Raw genomic sequence first — 17,445 nt, 5'->3', positions numbered from 1 at the left:
ATGTCCCTCAAGTGGGTTTCCGCTACACCGAATATAGAAACGGACTTCGTAAGGAGAGTCGTGTACAATTCAAGCCACTTTCGCTGACGGCGCGCACCATTCATATTCAAAAAACCTACCACAACACTTCCTTGTTTTCGCTTCTTGGTTTTTGATCTTCTTTTCGGAACGTAAGCAGGATCAACTGCGTCTTGTGCTCCTGCTCGCGGCCTTTCTATCACTTCTGATTTTGCATAGCTTCGACCTGCTGCTGGACTACTTGTTGCACGAAGTGTAGCAACTCCAGTGATGGGGGAGCAGGAGGGGGTCGAAGAAAATTCTTGTTGATTGAGAAGCTTGGCCGGAGACCCGGCACTGTCGAAGGTCTGTTGATCTGAGCAGTTGCACTCGGAGCTGGGAAGGACGGAGGAGCTAGGAGGCGGTGGAAGTCTCCGCGGAACAAATTGTTCGGCGAGCATTCCGACACAGGGGGTGGTCTGTCCCAATAATGAGTGTCCCTGATTGGCGTCATTGTAGAGGCTTGTCTTTGCGGGTGTCCAGGGCATACCGTGCACGCAGGAGAACTCCGCATTTCGAGTCCCGCCAATGGTGGGTATTCCCTCTGGTACTCTGATGCCGATCTTGGGCCGATCAAATGCGGTGCTTGCTTGTGGCCAGGGTCCCCGGGCTGCGTATGTGGTCTCATGGTGTGCCAAGGGACGCGGGGTGCCCCAGAAATCAGGCCTGGGCTGTCTTGTTTCACATATTGCGCGCGATGGGCTGGTTTTTGCCTTCTGTGTTGCCTGCTGTTCACTGACGGGAGGCCTGGGAGGCGATCCCACCGCCATCTGTTGGTTCAGAATCACACTAACCAGGGGTGGGGTTGCACCTTAAAGCCCGGTTCACACAGTTGCGTTTGACTGCGTTTGACTGCGTTGCGGCAGCGAGTCACCAGGACATCCCTGCTGCTTATATCGCGTGCCAAGACGATTCCTTGAATTGGATTCCATGCTTCATACGAAGCACAGATGTGCCCGTGACTTGCTTTCGGTTCTCACCACAACGCAGTCAAACGCAATCAAACGCAAGTGTCTGAACCGGCCTTAAGGCCGGTTCTCACACGCAGCTAAGCGCTGAAGTAGTGCTGCTCACGTCTCGTGAGCTGCTTTTCGTCTGCCATGAGCAACAGCTTTGACGGTGCGATACAAAGCTGGTGAAAGGTCCCGTCAGCACGCGCTTAGCGCTAGGTCAGCGCTATGCTTGTAGCTCTCTGCTGCATGTGGGAAGAGGCCTTTATGGTAAAGCGATCCTGCCAGAGTCTGCAAAACACACACACCAAAAAAAATAAGCCATCGGTAGAACTCGCGCTTTGCTCGATACTTTTCAATATCAGGTCTCTGTGCTGCATAACAAAATAAGCAACCATCATACCAAAACGAATAGAACATGGAGCGCGCTTTGGAAGCTAGAGAACGCGCTGAAAATAAAACACTTTCTGGAGCAGCAGTTAATGAATATACCATAAACAGAAGTGTTTCTACATACCTTAATCGAGTTCCCTTGTCTTGTGACTTCAGAACAGATCAAGTGCAGTGTTATATCTCCGCGAATCCAAACCGGATCCCGCAGTGATGGGAGACGACTTCAACAACTTTACCAACGCGCCCACGTCGAACTCAGCTTCTAACGGCCGTATTCATAAACAGGCCTCGACTCGACACTCTACCTCGACTCACTGGAGTGGAGGAAAGCAGCTCGCCTCCACTCGAGGAGTCATCGGGCTTCACAGACGCGCCTCGGCGTTTCCTTGGCTGAGGAGCTCCTCAAGAAAACTTCCTCCACTCGAGGAAACTCGAGGAGACGTGAAAGGCGTCTGGTTACGAGGTTGTAGTAAAAAACGAAGTTGAAAACAATAATGTGGTGTGAATTATGAACATATCAGTTCATTTTATTTGAAGGGACACATTTTACTAACATTGAATTGGGAGTCTGCGAGATTTCTGCTTCGCAGCCCGCATGTTTTAGGCGTTGCGGCCGGTTTTCGGACAAACAGCCACAAGCGTTCTCCAGTCTGGCAACGGTGGCGGCCGCTCTCCAGCTTTTGCGTCGTAGAGGCAGCTGTAGCTCGCTACCGTCGTTCGTCTCTGCGTCTCGCCCGTTCTTCGCCGTCTCACCTCGTCTCGCCGCTTATCTGCATCGCTGTCACCGCCTAGAACGAGCATCTTCACCCTTCCTCTTTTTTCAGAGTCCTACTAGAGTGCCTTGCCCTACAACGATGTCGTTCAACGGAGGTGACAAGAAGGGGCGAGTGGTTCCACGAAGGAGGCGAGCTTCTTCGTCGTTCTATTAACAACTCTATAAAAGAAGCTAAAATTGACCCGTAGATGAGTCTGCACCAAGTATAAGCGCAAACCGCACGTCCGCCCACGAGTGTTGGGACAACGGTAAACCCAAGTGAAAGAAAACAGACTTCGAGAAGAATGTGGGCATCCACGCAACAGGTGTGTAAGCAATTTCTATATTTGGGCAGAATAACGCAACGGGTTCGCAAAATCACGTGACAGGACGTGTGTAATAAATAACTCCGCAAGGGACTTTGCTGTGGCCACCTGCAGCTAGTCAAGCACGTTACTGTCGAGGCCGTAGGTGGGCAGTGACGGTGAATTGTCGATATCTTTAATGATTCTTGTGCCGACATCGACAACTTACGTTTGCGTGTTGTGCTATACCCGAGCGAAAATTACGCAGCGAACATTCTGGTTGCGCCACACTACCTTAGCTTGAGCTCCGGCCCCTTTCTTGAGATTAAAGAGGCAACCTGGACGTATAAAAAAAACAAAAAAAAAAAAAAAAACGCGCCGGACGAAACGGACACTAGTGCACGTAGAAGTTACGATAAGTAGGAGTTTAGACTATGTCAATTAGACCTAGCACCTCATCTCCTTGTGTGCTAATCTTCTGAAGAAAAAAAAATCTTGTGCTGGTTGAATTGACTACCAGCTCTCATTTATTAATTGCAGCCTCCTAAGAAATGTCATAATGTGAACATGAGACGTGTTGGAGTCCAGTTGTTGACATATGTCTTTTTTCAGGTGTCCATGTTAGTGTGCAACCATTGTCATTTATTTGCTAGGTTAACTAGCGCATTGTACTGGCATGGTTAAGCTGGCACAAATTTAATATGGGTAGATGTATACATTATTGATTTGAAAAGTTGTGTGTCTACAATATGACTGTTGTCGATGATCACATTAAGCTACTCGACTATTTTCCATGCATATCAAGAAACAGCACGGGTATGACATCACTTGTTTTGCATTTCATTCTTGCAGTTAAGTGTCGAACAACAAATTGTACCGCATAAGTTGTAGTATGATTTGTTTTTCTTTCTGCGTTGTGCTCTGTACATCTCAACTCATGGATCCTGTCACAGGATATTCTTCGGCCTTTCGTTGCAGAAGGGGGCACTGGTGTCGCACCCGCTGAACAATGAGCCCGTCCCTCCATCTTGAGGGGGCACTGGTGTCCCACATGGCAATGCGATTGCCAAGCCCGTACAACTGTGGCAGCGCCCGCGCTGGTTGGCCGGTGCTCTCAATGCTGCCAGCCGCCATTCCCGAAGCCACAGTGAACGAGCATGACGACTGGCATGATGCCTGGTAAACGTTTTCGACTGCATTTGCTACGTACCCATGATTCCTAGTTGCTACTTGATCACACAGCTTCCAATGCTTATTTATAAAAAAAAAAATCTGTCTTTGCTCTTTCGTTTGTTATTTCAATTTCGGCATACTGTCTCATAGAAACGATAAAAACTGTGACAACGAGCCACATTTTCATGAATTCGACTTGTTAGGGGTGCCACGTAGGAACAGAGTAAATTCCTTGGGTCTGGATAATGACATATTTATTGACGAATACGCCACACGTTTGCCCGAGGGCCAACAAGGTCCGAGATAACAGCGCTGTTTCTTTTGACGGTATCACCATTTGGAGTCTACCCTGCCGCTACTGACAGTATCACGGAAAGGAAAGGGTCAGAACAAGGAAGGAAAACTTTCATGTTTACCAACAGTTGGCATTTAACATTTCTGTAATGAGGTCGTTGTGACAGTTTCTGTCAGTTCTTTGGTGTCTTCACCGTGCCTGTAACACTCGGCGTCAATGTGTTGTGCTTGCCTATATTCGCCTGCCTCACCGTTGCTGGACTGGGACGTGGCATCATGGAGGTTGCGGTTGCTGCGCCACCAACCAAGCCCGCGCCTCCTCTACCTCCTCAGCCGCCACGTGTGGTTGTCCGAGTGAAGACAAGTAAAGGCCACACCGACTGGAGGAGCTGCAGGTGGAGCTACGTCAGTGTCAGGTTGCCTATTAACAGACGCATGCCCAGGTTTTCCATCAGCAGCAGCGTAATAAGCTGGTTCGAGCTTGAGCTGCCCCAGCGCAACAAACTAGTCAAGCTGCCACAACTGCTTGTTCTCGGAACCCAGCCACAACAGTAGGCTGATTTATTCGATTTGTTTCATCTTCCTCTTTAGTAATTACAATGTTTACATTCTCTTTTGTGTTTAAGAATGCTTTATTAAAGTCTGTAACTTGCTTCATTTTATCCCTGACCTGAAGTTGTTACAAGCATTGACCGTATCTCCTTCAGTAAAGCCTAGCTTTTTTTTTTTTACTTTTTCTCGATTGGTTATTTGTAGTGAACATATTATGCAAAAGGGCAGTCACGTCAGCTTTAGATCTATTCTTTTAAAACTTAAAAAGGTAACCGAGTATTTTTTCCTTACTAATTACATTGTTTGTATGTTTAGACAACGGGAAGTTAGTCAGCCCCAGTGAGCAACTTATATCCACTGTACACGAGATATTCAGCCAGTGTCGTACCACAGCTATCCTGGGGTCTTTAACTTAAATCACAGTAGTGATACACAACCGCATGCTGTTACAATGATCGTCCACATCGATACAGGCAGGGGCAGAGATTGAACTCAACATTTCTATGTTCAGCTGCGCGAGCTTTCACTCGACGTGCTCCAAGCTGTGATGCGTTAATGAAGCCGACCATCGATCCCCTTGATGGAAATGAGGAATCTGTTTGAATGTACAGCCAGGTGTTTCCTAAACATTGGCACTGTTATTTATGTAATGTCTCTTATTATTGTGTACTCCATGTGCAGCCTCGTTCATTAAATGCTGTTGTCACAGAGTTTTGCCATAGTTTTCAGTGAGTTCAGACGTCTCATTTCCTGTACAGGGGTTTGTGCCTCGCAATCCTCTATGGACTTGCATCGCCTACCAGAGTAAAGTCGACACCACATTGACGAGGCTTGCCCACTGCCTTTTCATTGCGGAGGTGGCGCCGTGTCACCGAGCTTTTGGTTGCTTGTCCAAAGATCCCCAGGTGGTCAAAATTAATCCTCAGTTCTCTGCTGGGGCGTGCCAGATGCCCGTCGTTGATTTGGCACGTAAAACCCCCAAGTATGACTTCACTGCGTTTTCATTGCACACTACTACAGTGCCGACGTAGCAATTGGGCCCAAGTTTGCAGCTGACCACACTGTAATACAGTAATTGAGCAGCGGTTCCAGCTAAACCCTGGTACGGTGCTCACCTCATTCATGCTCGCATTCAGTAATACATAGTGTGATGCCATCAGTTTGAGTGCATGGGCCCTGCATGCTTGTGTATGTAACTGTTAGGTAGGACACCCTTGACTGCCTAAAATCCGAAGGTATCCTCACAAGGAATTGCTGCGCTATTGTAATATTTATTCTAACCGAAAGCTCTTCATGTGGGGTCACAGCTGCAAGACATGATTTCAGACATTCTCATGTATAAGTTTATTTCGAACAAATGTGCACTGAACAACTCGCTGAAAAGTCTCGAGTCTGAACACGGCAAAATTTTGAGTTATTTTAATGTAATTACCTAAAGCTTCTCCCTTTCTTTGTATCCTGCTACCCCCCTGCTTTGTGTGATGACAAATACTGAATTGTCCTCGAGCAAAATGTTTCCACAACAAAGAAGGCAAGTTGGTTGCAACAATCCGCGGTGACCAACTAGCTGAGAAACCGGCGGATTTGTTTCGGTCCAAATTAGAAAGTGTGTGGCCATAGTATAAGGTTGATTTGTTTCTGGGTCGATTGCATTTTGAGCTTTAACATGGCCAGTGACTTGATTCTTCGGTGACCTAAGCTAAAAAGGTCATGCTCTACATTCAGTTCCTACTGGAAACATCACACAACGAGTTGAGCACGCACCCATGCCCTGTTGAATGTGTCCAAGGGGTCTGGAGTCGATGGGAGATGAGACTGCCTTCAGCATTGTCAGTGGGGGGTGGGACTGGTAGAGCGGGAAGTGGCTCGTTCTGCAGGTGGGCAAAGTTTTGCAGTGCAAGTCCACCAGTGATCATCACAGCTGACCATTCAGGCTTGTGCTGCTACCACATGTCAAGGCACGGAGAGTGCCTAGGCCCGCTGCACTGAGTTCCTACTCCAGAAGTGGGCCTTTTGGTGCCTACATAAGACAAGAATGAAGGACAATACAGCACAATTATTGTTTGAATAGAAAATGTAGGACTAGTTTGTGCAGTAGTGTATGTCCGATTAACGCTCAGACTACTGTTTTCGATAGAAAGGGCTGTGTACGATAACGCTCTTCTTCAAATGTACACACACAGCTTTTTGTCGTGAGCGGATAATGTCCCTTCGCGCACATCTTAAGCTTCAGAAAGTCTCTTAAATGGCTGCAGGCATCAGTCCGGTTCGGGTGGTATGCCGTACGATATGGACTTTGGTACTAATTGTATTTTCGGTACACTCTGCTGCTTGCCGAAGAATGTCAATCTGCAAATGGTGTGGTATCGGCGTATGTTTCTTACATTATTGTATATTTCTGTGGACTCGTAAGCCGCGGTCACATTTAAGCAACAAATACCAAGAGCCAACAAACAACCCTTAGCGAAAACTAGGTTACTTTTAGTATACTCTACGGTCTTTTAAGATACTAATTTCCAAGTAGTATACTAAAATCATCCTTAAAGGATGCTAGCCAGAAGCAGGCTTGCACTATTAGTGTCCTTTCTTAGTATGCTTGAAGTAAGTACTGTAATAGTATAATTTTAGTAAACTAGCTAAGACCTAAGTAGCTCCTAACTTCATGCGAAGCGTCTTGCTAGTAGCCTTCACTGGGTATCTTTTTGTGCACTAGAAAAACGTTATGGAAGTAAGCTGGAAGGATCTTATAAGTATTCGTGCAGTGACTTATCAGTTGCCTCCCTAAGGTTTCTTTTGGTGAACGAAAAGTTTACTATGGCCGTGCGCTGAAAGGATAATCGGAGCCTGCACCGAGCATGCTTAGCTGTGGTCACCATGGAATGAGGACAACATTGGGCTTCGCCACTGTGTCTGTGTCATGAAATGGCGTCAGCAGCTCGCGTTGTTTCGAGTGCTGTGGTGTTTCAGTGCTGTACGTGAGCCCTCTGGTCAAGTTCTCAGCGTTCCGGTGGCAAGCGTGACCGACTACGTATGCGATTGCACCGTCCAGAATGAGTGTAGTGACCATTATACGCTGCGTACACGCCGTGGACGCGCAGCTTCCCGGCGTGGCGATCAAGAAATGAGCTGCCTGGAAACGACAACAATAGTTGCGTTGACGCAGTGGTTACCCCTCACAAGAGCGCAAGAACAACTGTGAAAGGTATGTTCAGTTGGTATCTTCAGTAATGTGAAAGGTAGCCACTGCAGTGTCAGCGTAGCTGTTGTCGTTTCCAGTTCGCTCTGGATCAACAAATATGCGAGCATGACCGACTACGTCTGTGATTCCATCGTTTAATCATCAGTGCTGCGTGTTATTGGCCCCGCCAACATCGACGAGCAGTCTGCTGTCGTCGATAGTTCTCAGTCGGATTATAAAGAAGTGCAGTTCGCGTAGTGGTGCATCGCGTCGCAAAATCGATGCTCCTGAGCTTTGTCGACGCAGAAAAAAACAAGCTCCATCAGGCCGGCGTCTGAGAGCTCCGCGTGAATTCATTGCAGTGTTAAAATTCGAATGATTTGGGGTCTGTCGCTGTCGTGACGCGTTTGAGTTCTTGGCATTTCTATCAGTCGTGGGCACGACCGACCACATTGGCAAATGCGTCGCGTTTTAAAACTTGAGGTAGGTGGCGCAAGCTACCGCCCATTACAAAGTGCGTTGCAAGTTGCCGCAGTAGTATCCATACCCATACAATCATGAAGATGGCGCCGGTGTAGGACGCCGATCTCACTACCCCTCCGCTTCGACTACGGTAGTGGTTATGGCGTAGGCCAAAATCAATACCGTAGTCATTTCGGCGTACGCCATAGTCAATACCGTAGTCTTTTTCGCGTACCCCAAACACACTACCCTTACGTCATATTCAATACCTTGAATAACGTCGGTTGAGCAGGGGTTGAGCCAGGTTGAGCTCCGCATTTCGCTAAAACTGGCGGTAGTAACTTTCTGCAGCACAACACCCTGATTGTTTGTTGCTGTTTGTATGAGCGGCGGAACACGTGCGGCAGGCGTTGATTAATTGTGATTAGCGTTGATACGGCTGACGGCGCGCAGAGCTGAAGGGCACAAGCAATGAAGCTTGGAGTGATTCTGTGCCGATGTGATTTGACATCGCTTCTTTCTGGTTCTTAGATCATGGTGCAAATGCAGGTCGCCCTACTCCCGAGCGATTCGAAGGCAAGAGTGGTAGCCGGTCCGCTGATCTTTTAATCGCATCCACTGTAGTCATTTTGGGCACAGCGGAAGAAAAGTAAGGCGTTCACTATTTGAAATAGCGTGCGATCGGCCTGTCTAGGTTCTGGCGACACCGTTTCAGGTTGTAGATGAGAAAATGTAGCCACTACAGTACGACTGCTAGCCTGGGGTCTGTGCCTCACAACATATCGAAACGGGTAGGGGTGGGAACCCCTGGCAGTGGGACCTTTCGCCGTACGAGCTGTGGTGCGCTAACATACTCGACCTCCGATACCCCCTTGGATCACAGCGCTTGCTGAAAGAAGTTTGGTTCGTTTTCCGCAGATTTTGCAGTGCGTAGGAGACGCACAACAGCTACGTACGACGTCCTAGATGTCCAAACGGAGGCTCACTACTTGTGTGCGGCTCTCGTGATCTGGGGAACAGTATGCTCGCCATGAAAATGTTGCAGTGAGAACTACGGAAAAGTAATATTATAAAAGTAGAGTATTTAAAACTGGCTTGGATTGTCACTAAACATATGAAAATAAAACTGATTAGGAATGCCGATCAGATCGGGTGGGGATCTTAAATAATATGCTCAATTTATGTGTGAAGTTGCGTCGGCACAGGAATTCAAACTTTTTGCCCCCACCCCCACTCCTAAGTTCTTCCAATGTTGCTGGCAGTATTTTTTGTTGTAACTTCAAAGGCCCCAACAGGAGCATTACACAAGGAGTGTGTGTGTGTGTGGGGGGGGGGGGTGGGAAGTACATGAAACATACAAAAGATAAACACATGAACAGACAGGCTGCTGACACCTACAGTGCTGGTAAGTAATATAAACAGTGAGAACAATTGTGTGTGAAATAAAACTGGTACAAAAGTACAATAGCAAAAAGAGTAATCAAAGCATTGCGGAACAAGACGGGGTCACCTATGGCCAGGCACAACCAGGGTAATCACCGACTCGCACCAAGCATACCGAAGCTTCCAGTCAGGCTCGGTGTCCTGAAAAGCGCTGCAGGTGCTCAAAAACAAAAGACCCCCAAAGGAGCCCATAAAATTTGAATGGGTACCTGCCCCCTTCGGGGTAGAGGACAACAAACTTCCTCACCATCAGGCCCGCGCGCTGACTTACCGGGCCACAGCCATGAAAGAGGTGCAGGACCAAACCATGGTGACCTAAAAGGAAATACTAGTCGCATTCTACTGCAAGCAAGGGCGAAGACTGCCAGCCCCGCATCCTAAGTTAACGCTGGAGGAACAGGTAGCGTATAGGCAAATTCAGTCGGGGTCCTTCTCCCACCCCCTTTTACTCAATCGCATATGTACCCCACTCAATACAGTGGGAACTGCCCAGTGTGCCAAGAGATAGGAGCCCTCCGTCACAAAATAGATGAGTGTAGGTTCAATCAAGACCAGCCACCACCCACTCCCTTCCCCCTGTAGAGCGATGGGAGAACTATCTGTCCAGCCCCGCCCTGGAGAATCAGCTTCAATTGGTCAACACGGGCCGGGCAGATCTCGTGAAGAGGGAAGCCCTTCCATCCGGCACAGACCACCGTGCTGAAATGCTCAGAATAAAAGTTTATTATCTCTCTCTCTGATTGGTTGAAGTGGTTTGTGATCCGAGATACATGACATGGGGGTGGTTTAGTCGAGACTATGCTCTAAAAGGAGGAAGTACGAATGAGTTATGAAGCATTGGATTAAAATAGAAAATTTTATGAAATGGGGTCGAGCATGATATATCTTACGGCGCGTCTTATACAGCTGGCATTTCAGTGCAGAGACACTAGTTCTTCGGTTATGGCCATTAAGAATCGACCTGGTTGTGCGATTTTGAACCGACTCAAGATGATTAATGGGATAAATTTGATGAGCATTTCGAATTGCTGCTGCATACGCCAACTTTGGTCCAATGTAAGTCTCGTATGCCATTTTCCGGAGATGAGATGGTGGCGCCTTCAGATTTCTTTTGATGATCCCGAGAGTGCGCAAAGCCTCTGCTGAGGCTGTTTCAATGTGGTTATTCCAGGTTAAGTCACTAGGCAGTGTTGCACCAAGATATTTATAGATGGAGGCAGGCAGAGATGATTAGTCCAGAGCCAATGGAATACGAAAAATATGATATTACATGTTTCCAAGTAAAACTAAGTTCTTTACACTTTGACATGTTTAATGACATAAGCCATTTGGAGAACCAGGCATGAATCAGGTGAAGGTCACTCGGAATATTCATATGGTCATCAGGCAAAGTAATTTTGCGATATAGAACACAATCGTAAGCGAAGAGACAAAGACTACAATTGATAAGTCGTTAATAAAAATAAGAAACAGTAGCGGACCTAGTAATGCCCCCTGTGGAACCCCAGATATAACGTCAGTAAAATCTGACATATGGTTGTTAGCCACAGTGAACGGAGTGCGAGAAAAGAGAAAGTCACGAATCCAAGAAAGGACCAAAGGGTCGATACCCAGGATAGAAAGTTTTGAAATTAGATGACGATGGGGAACTCTGTCGAATGCCTTCGAGAAGTCGAGGAATACAGCATCAGTTTGGCCCTGCGAGTCAAGGTTAGTGATTAACTTGAGTTTGATTTCAAAGAGTTGCGTCTCGCATGAAAAACCCCTACGAAATCCATGTTGATTGTAAAAAATATGATTGGCTTCTAAATATGGTACTGGATGGTAGTCTGAGGTCAGCACATGATCACCGCTTTTAAAGACCGGAATGACCTTCCCCAGCTTCCAGTTCAATGGTACACTCCGCTCCACCTTCAGTCCGAGCGCACTGGGCGCCACGAACTATACCAGCCGATCTAGCGTCGGGAGAAAATCGCGTGACCTTTCGGTTGGCCAGAGCGACGCAGAGAGCTCAAGGTCACATGACACTCTCTCAACGCTGGATTGGCTGGGATAGCTCCTAGCGTTTGCTGCGCTCGAACTGAAGGTGGAACGGAGCATAGGCAATCCTGCTGTGATGACTAAGAAAATATGAATGAGAGGAATTCGCTAGATATTACTTTGGTGTTGCTAAGAATTTTGGGGCTAATTTTGTCTGGACCACAAGATGATGAGAGTTTTAAACCTTCTATAAGTCAAAGTATTCTGGAAGCAGAAATGTTAGTGTCAATGGGGGCCATGGGCTCAAAACCAGAGCAAGGCAAACTAGGTATATATGATCAATGCTTTCGTTTGATAGTATGGAAGAGAAATATTTACTTAAAGCTGTAGTGCAATGGTGGCTCAGACACGGCGCTAACATTTTCATTCTTTAGTCAGATAGAGTCAGTATTATCTCTGGGTGAAAATACCTTCCAGAACTTCTGGGGGTTACTTTGCAGAATTCTTGCAGGTCCAAAGAAAATAACTTTTTTTTTTCGTCAACTTTACGCTCTCTACAAGGTTTGAGACATGAAAAATAATCGTCCCAGACTGTTATTATTTACTCTTTTATACATGCGCTTCGTTTTGTTGTTTATAATGATCGTAAAGTTTTATTGTACCAGGGGTTATGCCCGTCGCTGTTTGCAATAACATTCGGAACAAACTGTTGAGTTAGATTATTAAGTTTGTTTTTAAATAGTAACCAGTTTTCCTCCACCGATCTTGAACGAAAGTTTTCGACATACGACTGATAGAACGATGACAAGTTCCGATTTGTGGGGACGTAGTAATCACCTTTGTTATAGTCACGAATTGTTTGAACAGTTGGGCTCCGCGTCGGCACTGGGATAGATAACTCGATGATCAAAATGCCGTGGTCACTTAAGCCAGCAACACAGTTGACAGCTTTTAGAGCGCAGCTCTTAGGGGCCCGTTCCCGGCTTGAGCGGCGTCGGCGTCGCCGTCGGCGTCGGCGTAACCAAGGTCATCCCAAGGTCACGTGGCCCCCAAGGTCATCCCAAGGACACGTGACCCCTAAGGTCACCCCAAGGTCACGTGACCCCCCGAGGTCACGTGACCCCCCGAGGTCATGTGACCCCCCGAAGTCACGTGACACCCCCAGGTCACGTGATCACCCCCAGGGTCACGTGACCTGGGGGTGTCACATGACTTCGGGGGGCATCCGCATCGTCATCGTCATCGTCACAGATGACGTCATCAGTGACGTCACTGACGACGTCACCGACATCCGCATCGTCATCGTCATCATCGCTGATGACGCCATCGGAGTCCACATCGTCATCGTCACTGATGACGCCATCAGTGACGTCACTGATGACATCATCGGCATCGTCACGTGACCCCCCAAGGTCACGTGACCCCCCCCAGGTCACTTCACCCCCCCCAGTACCCTTCCCTCCTCCTCCTCAAGAGCTGCGCTCTAATTCGGTGTTACAGGGAGTTGTAAACGGCTTTCACTTTTTTTATTATTTCTGTTGTGCTTCTAAGGGTAAGGTCAAGAGTACTGTCGCCACGGGTGGGTTGTTCGACAACTGGGTGTGAGGTTAAAGTTCATACAGTTATATTGAAAAACTCTCGCGCGGCATTCGAGCTGCTCGTGGTAAGATGAACCCAGTCAATGTTTGAAAATTGAAGTCGCCAAAGATAGCAAAGCCTCCTTTTGGGTAAAGGCTTTAAATGTCAAGCAGCACAGTGAGCAATGTGTCGGAGTGCTCAGAACCACTGTTCGGTGACCGATAATACGATGGGCAGGAGATCAAACTATAAGCGGTACCACACTTGTACGTAATCCGTTACAAGTAACGAAATGACTTGTAATCCTTTACATTTATCGGTAATTTAGTAACGGAATAATTACATATTTTCTAGAGTAATTTTAAAGTAATTCCCTTACACATTTTACATACCGGATTCCTTGTAATCCGTTACATTTTCTTTCAGGGCCAACACCCCCCCCCCCCCCCTTTTCTAAAGAAAAGGTTGTTTTTATTTTGGTAAAGTCGAGCGCAGTGACACTGTCACGCGAATTGACCAGCGCAAAGTGAGGCTTCGCACTCTTCAGTTCCGCAAAGACCTTTTTTTTCTTTTTTTTTGCGACACCAAGCTCCTGAATTTATTTTCTTTAGACCCTAACAAAAACATTTTAATAAACATTTCTAAAAAACAAAAAAAGGGGGAACAAATTATATCCGTTTTTTTTCTAGTGCCTTTGTTTTTTCTTTGCGATCGAAGACGGGGAGAGGAGGACACCAAGTGATTGTGTACCTCTTCAAGAAGCTCGAAGCGGTAAGGGCACGGACAATAATTAACAATGTCCTTGGTTACAATGACTGCGACCGTTTTCATAATATCACAACACGAGACAACGCTCCGTCTACCCTATAATCCACAAGAAAGATGTGATGATATGTGAAGGTGTTATTGCCATAAGCATCCTCGTTCGTTGCTGCACACTTATCACCTTCTCTTAGGAAATAGGATGTATTTTTTTCCACATCTTTCACATGATTTGACCCTGTATTTAAAACTACTTTTTTGTAGTCTAACTTCTAGGTTTGGCCCACTTTATTGTCTAGGTTATCTCCATTCAGTCACCCTTTTTGTGAGTCAGCTTTTTGCGAGCACTTGGAAAATGGTAATAGCCTTCCTTTCTTCTTCCTGTTTTGCCCCAGCAGGACGCATCTTATCTCAAGAAGATATTTTTACAAATAAAACATAATGTTGGCTGACGTAGACTTGATATTCTGGGCTTGAAAAGAGTGTGAAACTCTTGAGTGGGGCCATAGCGGGGCATACTTAGTACACTGCATTTCGCTGCCCGTGACGTCAGTGGATGACTATCTGGAGAACACCGGAGTAAACTGCAGTCGGTTCGTGCTCCGTGTGTTTTTGAACGGCACCAAGAAAGGTACACACTGCAAGCGTGCGTTTACATTTCCTTGTTTTAACCGACGTTCTAATTAATTGTTCTGATGAGTGTCCTTTTTTCATTGCTTGTAGTTATATACTGGAAACCTGTTTTTTTATTTTTTTTATTCACCAACGTCTCAACCGAGGCTCAGAACCGAGGTTCCTTTGGTTCTGAACAGGCTCGACCTGTTCAGAACCAAAGGAAGAAAAGTATCGAGCCAAACCTTATTTATTATTTAATTATCCCCTTACTGTTACAACTATGTTTTGCTATTGTCTGGCAATATATGTCGGTATAGTAACATGGACATAAATCAATTTTTATTCTAGTTTTGGCTAGATGTACGAGACGTCCACAGCTTCGCGATTTAGACAATGGAGAATTTGAGTAGATCGGTCCGATGACTTTGATAACGATTCGCGATACCCCGGCGCCGCCTTTCCGCATGCATCATATCGTTATCGGGGGCATCGGAGGCATCGGAGGTATCGGAACGATCTACTAAATGTCTCGATTATCAGGCAACGGCTGCGACGACGAAGCTTTGTTCTATCTTTGAGGTAAATAGTACTTCTCTTGCTTCGCTGAAGAATCTCAGTGCAGAGCATAAAGCATTCATGAGGAACAATACGGCACTCCTACCGGTGCCTCAGCTCAAATGGTGTTCAGCGTAGCAGTCGACACATTGAGTAAGAAATAATGCAAAATGTCTGACGAGACTTTCGGGAGCCAGCTGTTGCTCAGAATACTCAAGGTCATTAAATGGAACAGGTTGCAACACTAAGAACTTGAATAACCTTCTTCCACTTGTTTCTTAATTGCGGAAATTAATGTTAAAAGTAACGCCACGAAAGTAACGGATTACTTTTTGGGGTAACGGTCAGTTACTTTTATGGCAGGGTAATTGTAATTGTAATAAATTACAATTTAGCCTTGAGTAATTGTAAATGTAATTCCTTGCTATTTTTTAGTAACGTGTACAAGTCTGAGGGGTACTGTATTGAACTTGTTGTCCCCACAGCCCGGTGTTTATTACCAGAGCATAACAAAAAAATTGAACCTCATCATCAGTCGTGGGCACGTTAACAGCAAAAAGTAACACTGCTACAGTGACAGTTACCGGCTTCAAGGAGTAAAATGTTACAGTTACTGCAAAAACAGTAACGCCGTTACTTTCTTGTTACAGTACAAAAATTGGACTCAATAAATCACAAACCAAAACAATATTATTTTATTTGTTACACTACAGTAAGAAGGGTAAACTGAGGAATTAGAAAAATTTAAACCCGAAGGGTCTTTATTTTCTTGCGTGATTCGCCATTTCAGCATTTTGATGTGCATAATTTATTTGCAAAAATTTATAAGTCAATGTTTTTAATGAGCGACATTGAAGATGACGCTTCAAAGGCCGCTTCTCATACGACCAAAGCGCTGGTAAGAGCGAAGCACTTGTATCCAGACCGTGCATGACAAGCAGTCTTGCAGTAGCTAGTTACTAGTAATCCGTCACCGGTAACTAGAGTTACAATTTTTTGGTAACTTTTACCTATAACGAGTTACTCTTTAAGGCTGGTAACTTGTAACTGTACACTGTTTCTTTTGTATCGGGTAACTGTTACTGTAACTGTGGCCACACATTAATCAAACAAAAAAGTGTCTGCTTCAGCACACGACTGAGAATTGACGGACGAGTCAGCACGAAACCGGGAGATAAAGGAAGCGAACCCGCGGTGGTAGGGGTGGCAAACAATGTCCGTTTCACCGACTTTGGCTCATTCTTCTCATGTGGGGACCACCTGCGGGTGTCGGTGCTCGTGCAATATCTCTCTGAGTGTTCCGTCTGGGCTGCGTCTGCACCCCCTTCTCCCTTCCCCTTTGTAGGATATGTCCGTGCTGTCATTTCTACGCCCAGCAGGTCACCGTCTCCTCTTCCTTATTAGTTTTCAAGGAAGCCATCCCCACATTCTGCAGAAAGCCGGCGCTTATTTCACTTATTTGTTCTCTTCAGAGTCGCCCGAGTAAACATGAAGGCAGGTTCAAATGAAATTGGCTTTTTCGTTGATAGCCTCAAGAAACACCCCAATGGTTGGACACTTTGTTGTGGAACCACAGATGGCTTTTCGGACACAGACGCCGCAATGGTCGTCATACATTCTCGTTGAGCACCGGAAGGCCTCACTTTGTCTTCTATCCTGTATATTCTTTCGAAGCTGTTTGACCCGCTATGTTCAGGCCTGCTTCCGAGTATATCCCGTCAGGAATTATGCAACCATCCGTGTCCTCATTCGTTTTGGAGTGAAAAATAAACAGAAACATTAACTGATGTGGGCCATGACAATTTTTAAAAACAGTTGATTCTAAGTTATAGTCATGTGCAAATAGTGGATTTTGAGTTTGAAGCGAATAGTGGTTTTGGCCAAATATTTTCAATATGAATGTCGAAAAGGTTTCCCACGCCTTTCACTACTGTTGCATATCATGTGCTTAGAAAAAAAAAACAGCTAAAATCGTGAAGGTTGTTCTACTTGTTCATTTATAAGGTAGGTTTAACTATCAAATATTTATGAACTGTGACCTCAGAAGGTCTGATGTCAAGGGATGGCAAGTAAATGACGGAACTGATATAAAATGGATTCTATAGAGATTGCCAATTATACCCAATTGAGTGAATTTACAAAACTTGCCATATAAAATATTCTTTCTTTAATCTCGAGTTTAAAGGAAAGAATAGCGCATGATGAACGCAGGTTGGAAAAGCATCTCTACCTAACATATAATCTTGCATAATACTTTAATTTTGAAACTTTTACTACAATGTAGATAACAGATTCACAAAGCTTTCATTTATTTTCAAATACATCCGGCACGCGTGCATCATCCTGCTTTGAATGTATGCGTCTCTTCTAAGCACATAATTGTGATATTTACAC

Source organism: Ixodes scapularis, unplaced genomic scaffold, assembly GCF_016920785.2.
Source record: "Ixodes scapularis isolate PalLabHiFi unplaced genomic scaffold, ASM1692078v2 PGA_scaffold6__148_contigs__length_123643588, whole genome shotgun sequence".
In the NCBI taxonomy this organism is placed as follows: Eukaryota; Metazoa; Arthropoda; class Arachnida; order Ixodida; family Ixodidae; genus Ixodes; species Ixodes scapularis.
The sequence above is the reverse complement of the archived record's forward strand: the minus strand, read 5'-3'. Positions refer to the sequence as shown.